Source organism: Saccopteryx leptura, chromosome 2 (genome assembly GCF_036850995.1).
Source record: "Saccopteryx leptura isolate mSacLep1 chromosome 2, mSacLep1_pri_phased_curated, whole genome shotgun sequence".
In the NCBI taxonomy this organism is placed as follows: domain Eukaryota; kingdom Metazoa; phylum Chordata; class Mammalia; order Chiroptera; family Emballonuridae; genus Saccopteryx; species Saccopteryx leptura.
In genome coordinates this window covers 153,054,833-153,061,971 of record NC_089504.1, presented here as the reverse complement: position 1 = coordinate 153,061,971, position 7,139 = coordinate 153,054,833, and the positions used below count along the sequence as shown (strand labels likewise).

The following is a 7,139-nucleotide window of genomic DNA, read 5'->3' as shown; positions in this document are numbered from 1 at the left end:
TGCCAATTTCATTATGATGTGCCTAGGAGTAGGTTTGTTGGGGTTAAGATAACTTGGTGTTTGCTTCTGGAATTTGAGGCTTTAGTTCTTTTCATAGGCTTGGGAAGTTCTCATCTATTATTTGTTTGAATATGTTCTCCATTCCATTTTCTCTCTTCTTCTTCTTATGATATGCCTATTATTCTTATGTTTTTCTTTTTGATGGAGTCAGACAATTCCTGTAGGGCTTTCTCATTTTTTTAAATTCATGTCTCTCTCCTCTTTTCTCTGTTTTTCTTCAAGTTGCCTGTCTTTTATGTCACTAATTCTCTCTTTTATCTGGCTTGTTCTATTAGCTAAGCTTGTTACCTCATTTTTCAGTTCATGAATTGAGTTTTTCATCTCTATTTGATTTGTTTTTATAGTTTCAATTTCCTTGGTAATATATTTTTTCTATTTATTGAGTTGTTTTTTGAGCTCCCTAAATTGCCTTTCTGTGTTTTCTTGTATATCCCTGAGTATTATTAGGATTTCTATTTTAAATTCTCTGTCATTTAACTCCAAGATTTCCAATATATTAAAATTATTTTCTATAGATATTTCCTCATCTATCTGTGCTACATCTCTGTCTTTTGTATCTATGATATTTGATTTCCTTTTTCTTAATGGCATCTGAGTGTGGTTTTGTTAATAACACTAATGAGAATTAATAAAGAATAAAAAGTAAATAGATAAAAATAATTTTAAAAAATTATTATTCTTTCTTTTTTTTTGAGAAAATATTGTGGAAAAAATGAGAATTATATTGTGCTAAATGGAACAAAAACTAACTAGAATGGAGGGCTTGAGTTAGGGAGAAGTGACAAAGGGGCAAAAAATGAGGTAAGGACTCACAAAAAGCAAAAAAAGGAAAAAATTTGGATCAAGAATAAAACAATTTGCTTGTAAATGATGGTTGAATGAGAGATATAGTTAAATAGGTAAAAAGAAAACAAGAAAAAGAAAAAATACTATTGTATTAAGTGGAACAGAAACTACATAGAATGGAGAGCCAGGGTTGGGGGGAATGCTAATGAGTTAAAAAGTGAAGTAAAAAGCACACAAAATGCCACACAAAAAAAAATTTAAATCCAAAATAAAATAATTTGTTTGTGAGTGAGGATTGAATGATAGGAAATGTGAAAGAGAAAAGGAGAAACTAAGAGAGAGGGAGAAAAAATAAAAATAAAAATAGAAGAAGAAAAATACAAACAGAGTTAAGGTTTTTGGAGTGTAACCCTCATAGAGAGAAAGAAAAAAGAAAAGAAAAAAAAAGGGAAATGTAACACCTATAGATAATGTATTTCAAGATGAAGAGAAAAGAATAAGACAAGCAGAGGATAAAAGGACCAAGGTGGAAGAAAAAAATAAAGATAAGAAAATGAAAGAAACAAAAAAAAAGTGAAAAAAGTTATAGAGACTGTGGATTATTCTTGATTTTGAGAGCTTATCTTCTTCTTTTTTCTTTCTTCTCCCTCTTCCTGGTAAGTGGCACTGTGCTCCAGGCTCTGCCCCTGTGGCACACTTAGGTAGAGATTTTCAGTTGATGTGAAAAGTAATAGCGATGTCATATACTAGGCCTCAGTCTTGTTGGTATTCGGGGCTTGTTAGCATTTGCAGGCTCCAACAATGGGAGAGTCCATTTTCCTGGAGCCTCTCTCCAACTATTTTCTTCCTGAATTTGCAGCCTGGTGATCCAGCTATGAAGTTGCCCCTGCCACTGCCTGGAGAGTAAGAGGCCCTAAGAGCTGGCAAATCTCCATTCAGCACAGGGCTCTGGGTAAGGCTTTGCCAGCCAGAGCTGCCAGCATAATCAGGCAGGCCTGGGAGCCAATTGCTCTCAAGGTGTCTTTCTATGAACCTTCAGGTATGTCTAGTATGCCTCAGTACTCTGTGGAACCACTCTCCCCAGGCTTTTTGCACTTTTTAACCTATATTGGCTGGCAGGAAGATGCCCCAGTCTCTGCCTGCAGAACAGGAGGTCTTAAAAACTGCCAAGTCCTTCCTTTTAGCGTACAGCCCTGAGTATGAAAGCTCTGCCGACCAGAGCCACCAGCTTAAACAAGTAGGAGGGCATGTTGACTTCTGTTCAGGCTCCTTTCTAAGGTTCCCCAGGTATGTTTAGGTAAATTTGCCTTAGTGTTCCATGGGATTGCTCTCTGCTAGCTTCTCCCTTGTTAAAAAGCCTACAGCCTAGCCTGCCCAACTTCTGCAGTGTTCTCTGAGGTCTGTTCTGTAGGAATGTGTCACACATAAATGCTGAGAAAATAATACGTTCTAACTCCGTAGAGAGACAACAATGAAAACTCCACAATTCATACTTTTTTCTGGAGTGTATTCCTCCCTTAGATGGTTTTAATCGTTATTCCTTTCTTGTAATAAATCATAACCGCTTATAGTGAGTTTTGTGAGTCCTAGTGAATTATCAACCTTCTGGGTAGTTTTGGCACCCTCTGAACCCCCAGTTGGTGTTAGCAGAGAGGGTAGGTATTCTAGTGTGGGGACTGTGCTCCTTCATTGAGCTTTTCATTGTCTAACTGGTGAAGAGAACACCAGGAGAAAGATACAGGTTAGTAGTGGAGAGAGATGTTGTTGGACGACATACTCCTTCAAACTTTTAACATTTAAAGCATTTTTTCTTGTTTACAAGAGGATGTTAATTAGAGTTTCAATATTTGTCCTGCCATTGTTAAACTTCTAAAATCTCCTTGGTCCTTCAATAAAAAACAAACCAAATATATATTTAAACCTTTTGTCTGTTTATGTAGTTGATGCTAATATTTTGTCAGACCAGGCCAACTTAGGATGTTGGACAAAAGAGAGCAAGGCAGTTCCATTACTTTTCAAGTTCTCCTTGTGAAGGGAGTGGAGATGCATGGGGTCCCTGAAGTAGAACCCAATACAGAAAGTCACCACTGTCAAGAGGGAGAAGTTACACTTCAGAAATGGGAGAAGAGAGTCTTGTCCCATTTTTAACTTTTTTTTTTTTTTTTTTTTTTTTTTACGCTTCACGAATTTGCATGTCATCCATGCACAGGGGCCATGCTAATCTTCTCTGTATCGTTCCAATTTTAGTATATGTGCTGCCAAAGTGAGCACCCATTTTTAACTTTTATAAGCTCAAAATAACTTTTGAAGATTCTAGTCTTCTATTTATCACAAACTCCAAAGTATAAGACACTAATCATTAGTCCTGATTCAGTCACATGTCCAAAATCATTTAATTTACTTGAATCAGATTATGCTCACTGATTCAACTAAGAGAATGGTCATAAGAAGTAATAGTACCAGTGTGCCTATGCTTCTAAAACCCAGTCCTGAAATGTTTAAAAACTATTCCTCAGCCTAAATCTGTGGGTGGAGCGCAGAGCGCATTCCTAGCAGCTGTGGCTGATGCAATGCTGTGAGAATACTCCAACTCCCAGAACCCTCCTGGGCACACCCAGGAAGGGAGCTCGCCCGCTATAAGGAAGTGACTCAGTGCCAACCACGCAGCTCCTTGATCTTTTCAGCCATTGGCTTTGAGGAACACGCTATAACACCCTATAGGCTGAACCTATATATATAAGCTAGCTTACTTCCTGAGTAAAGTGGATCTGCGTCACTGAACCTGGTCCCCAGAGTCGGGTCTTTGTGTCTCCACCATCCTCACCTCTGGCAAGACTTGTCCACATAAATCCAGATTATATCAGTTTGCAAATTCTTTTTCTAGTCACTTGTTATTTTCACAAAATTTTGTGCTCTAAATTATACTTTTGTACATCTTTCAACTTTCATAAAATTCTGAGAACTATTATAGTCTGTGAGGACAAAATGAGGTGACCCCAAGAATATCAGAGATAAAGAAGACAAGGTTGTCTTCTGAGAAATAAATCAGCACATGATGGGAAGAGACGAATGTCTCCTGTCTCTGGAATAGTTCCTTGACTAGGAACAGATAAACTGGCTCAATCAGAAATATTTACATCTAAGTAAGAAAGTATCAACAGAACTTGGGGGACAAGCAAAGAAAATGAAGCAATGTCTGAATTTAGGGAACTTGAAAATTCTAGAGCTGTATTTTACTATGAGGTTAGCACATTTCAGTCAAATCCTCTTTAGAATATCCACCATCTTTGGCTTTATTCTTTACTAAGACAGCCAAATTCTGATTAAAATTTGGAAGAAGGAGATGCTTTCATTAGTGTGATTGATCATTTTTGTCATTGATAAAAGATTACCAGCTTCACTACAAAAGAAATAACTGCATTCTGATTTACACATAAGTCCAGAGCCGTGATTTTCAACTGGTATGCTGCTGCACACCAGCGTGCTGCAAGAATTTCTAAAACAGGCAGTACCTGACTATTGAATCAGGGGCACTGACCTCTTTTCTCTCAGACTAACAAATTAAAAAATGAGAACAGCCAATACATCAATAGCCATTCAGAGTAAATGAATCAAAATTATACCTACTTTTTTTGTCAGATTGGTAAAATAAATACAGTTTTTGGAGTACTTTATTACTGCCAAACTTTAGTAATTAGTTTATATGTGCCATGAGGTGAAAAAGGCTAAAAATCAATAATGTAGAATTAGGTTTAACATTGGTCTAATGACCAGAGACAGATTACCAAAAGGTGCTATACATTCTAGTTTCAGAACAGGTAATGTTGAGGAGCCGATGCTAGACTTTGATAGCATCACCAGGTTCACCCTACCCGTGAGGCCTATAGGCAGTCAGCAAGCCCTCACCAGATGACTCACCTTCAATTTCTCCTTCATGGCCTTTCTTTCATATAAAATTTCTATCCACACCTTTATAACCACTAGGTTAATTATTAAACCACCGAGTATTCTGTAAGAAAAATAGGCACAATTATTAGTAATCACTAAATGAATGTGTGTATAAGTGAATTAATAATTAAGTTGTTGTTAGAAAACAGAGATTAAGGTATTAATTTACACAGAAAGCCAATCAAAAAGGTATGATTTAACGATTTTACATTTATGGCCTTTTCAGTGGGTTTCCTGGTGATTCCCACCCCAATGCCTCATAGAATGACATATCAAAGACTCTTATAAACTCTACCAGAATGACAGTTCATGTTTAATGCATTCAGAAATCCCCAAAATATACATTTAAACTTTGTCAGTGATTCTATATCATTTCTCCTTCCCATCCTGTGGTACTTGATGATAGAACACTTTAGAGTGCATAAAGCAATTTCTTATTAGAATTGAAGTTAGGTTATCCAATAATTATTCTTGGGAATTTTTTTTATTTTAATGTTTTCTGCTGAATCTAAGAAAAGAAAATAGGCAACTTGTTTTTTGTTTTGTTTATTTCCAAAATTCATTGATTTACTCTGAAAATAATTAATATAGATTTGGCAAAAGAATAAAATTTATGCCACTAAACCCATAATTCCTAACAATATAATTCTTTTAATTTTATGAAAGAATGAAAAAAAGAACATTGTCCTTTCTTTATCTGTTTTAAAAATAGCAAATATATATTTAGGGAAAACATCAGAATACTTTACTATTGTGCCTTGTAATTTAAATATTTTTTCATACTTATTCTAGTAGCACTCAATTATATTTGAATAGTGATAGAACATTTGCACTTATAAAATGAAGATAAATCAATGCAGAAATGAGTAGGGTTATTTGACAGTAGCAAGATACAGCCTTTATTTTAAGATGACAGATTACTCAAAAGATAAGGGCATTTCATGGTGAATGGTGCCTCATTGTATTGTTCAAAGACACACTTGGACTAATCTTTCATTAACTTGTCATATAAATTCAAATACTCATTCATAAAATGGTCTAAAACTTTTCAAGTTGTATTTGACTCAAGTATACCAGCAACCTTCAAATAGACAAAATTTTCTAAACTTTTTGCCTTTCCAAGTAATTATGAGAATTTATTGCATTCTAATTTTATTACTTTATTTTTTATATAAAGATTTTCTCTGTTATTTTCCAGGGTAAAATCAAAATATATTTTAAATTATGTTTTATGTAATTATAAAACATAAATTTGGATGAGCTCTGATGAAATTTTTGTAAATTGATTTATGGTGTTTTGGTTTCCAATGAATATTTACAAACCATAAGATGTAAAATGTGTTTTAATTAGAATGGTATTTTTCAATTGTTGAGAAAATTTTAAATTGTATAACAAAATTTTAACAGCAAAAATGACCTTTGGATCTACTTCAGTTTATTTATGAGACGAGAAAACAAAATCTCATAGAAGTTTAGCAAATTACTCCATGTCACACTAATTCAAATTAGTAATAGTTTCATGAATGAACTTATATTGTATTGTTTGGCTCCAAGTATTATAATTTTATCATGTTATATTTGTAAACATATACTCTTTAATTTTTAGATTAGGATATTATAAGTATTTAATTTTCTTTATAAACTCTTAACTAAATGTTATTCCAAGGAGTGTCCTTACCATTTTACAATCAGAGGTCATTTTGTAAGTTGCACTTGATGAGTTCTCATGCTGCCTGTATTACCAAGCCTGGGGGAGAAACCACTTTCTGGCTCTAGGACTCTCCACCAAAAACACCTCTTTTGGGTAGGACTTATTCTGTAGCAATGATATTAATGCACTCAACCTCAACACAGACTCAAATAGATGAACACCAGAATATTAAACTGATTACTGTGTAGGCTTGGTTTCTAGACATGTTCTAAGCCCATGGTAAAGTTTAGTCATGGAGCTGAACTACATGTGTTCTAGCCCTAGCTCAGGGATCTTAGGCAAGGTACAGAGCATTTTGTGTGTGTGTCTCAGTCTCTTCATTATTAAAATGGAGTTAGTGAATAACTACCTCATATGTATTCCATAAATGAATATATGTAAATATATACAAATGACTTAGGCTAATCTATGTGCAGAGGTGCTCAGCAAATGTTAGCTTACATCATCATCATCATCATTGTTATTATCTAACTTTTATTGCAAAACTTTACAGGTAAGTCACCTATTTTCTATTTAAAAATTGATCCCACCCTCAATCATAGTAATATCATAGCCTCTCAGGCAAATAGCTTTGCAAGATTAAAGTCAAGAAACTATTAAAGGAAAAATGCAAAAGTATCTCAGTCCAGCTGTA

The 7,139-nt window shown here is 34.6% G+C and overlaps 1 non-coding gene across 1 annotated transcript; it reads right to left on the bottom strand.

Annotated features, from left to right (window-relative positions):
* Window positions 1–3,010: 3,010 nt before the first annotated feature.
* Window positions 3,011–3,117, bottom strand: LOC136396474 (U6 spliceosomal RNA). The gene has a single exon (XR_010749760.1). It is a non-coding gene; the product is annotated as a U6 spliceosomal RNA (small nuclear RNA).
* Window positions 3,118–7,139: the final 4,022 nt, after the last annotated feature.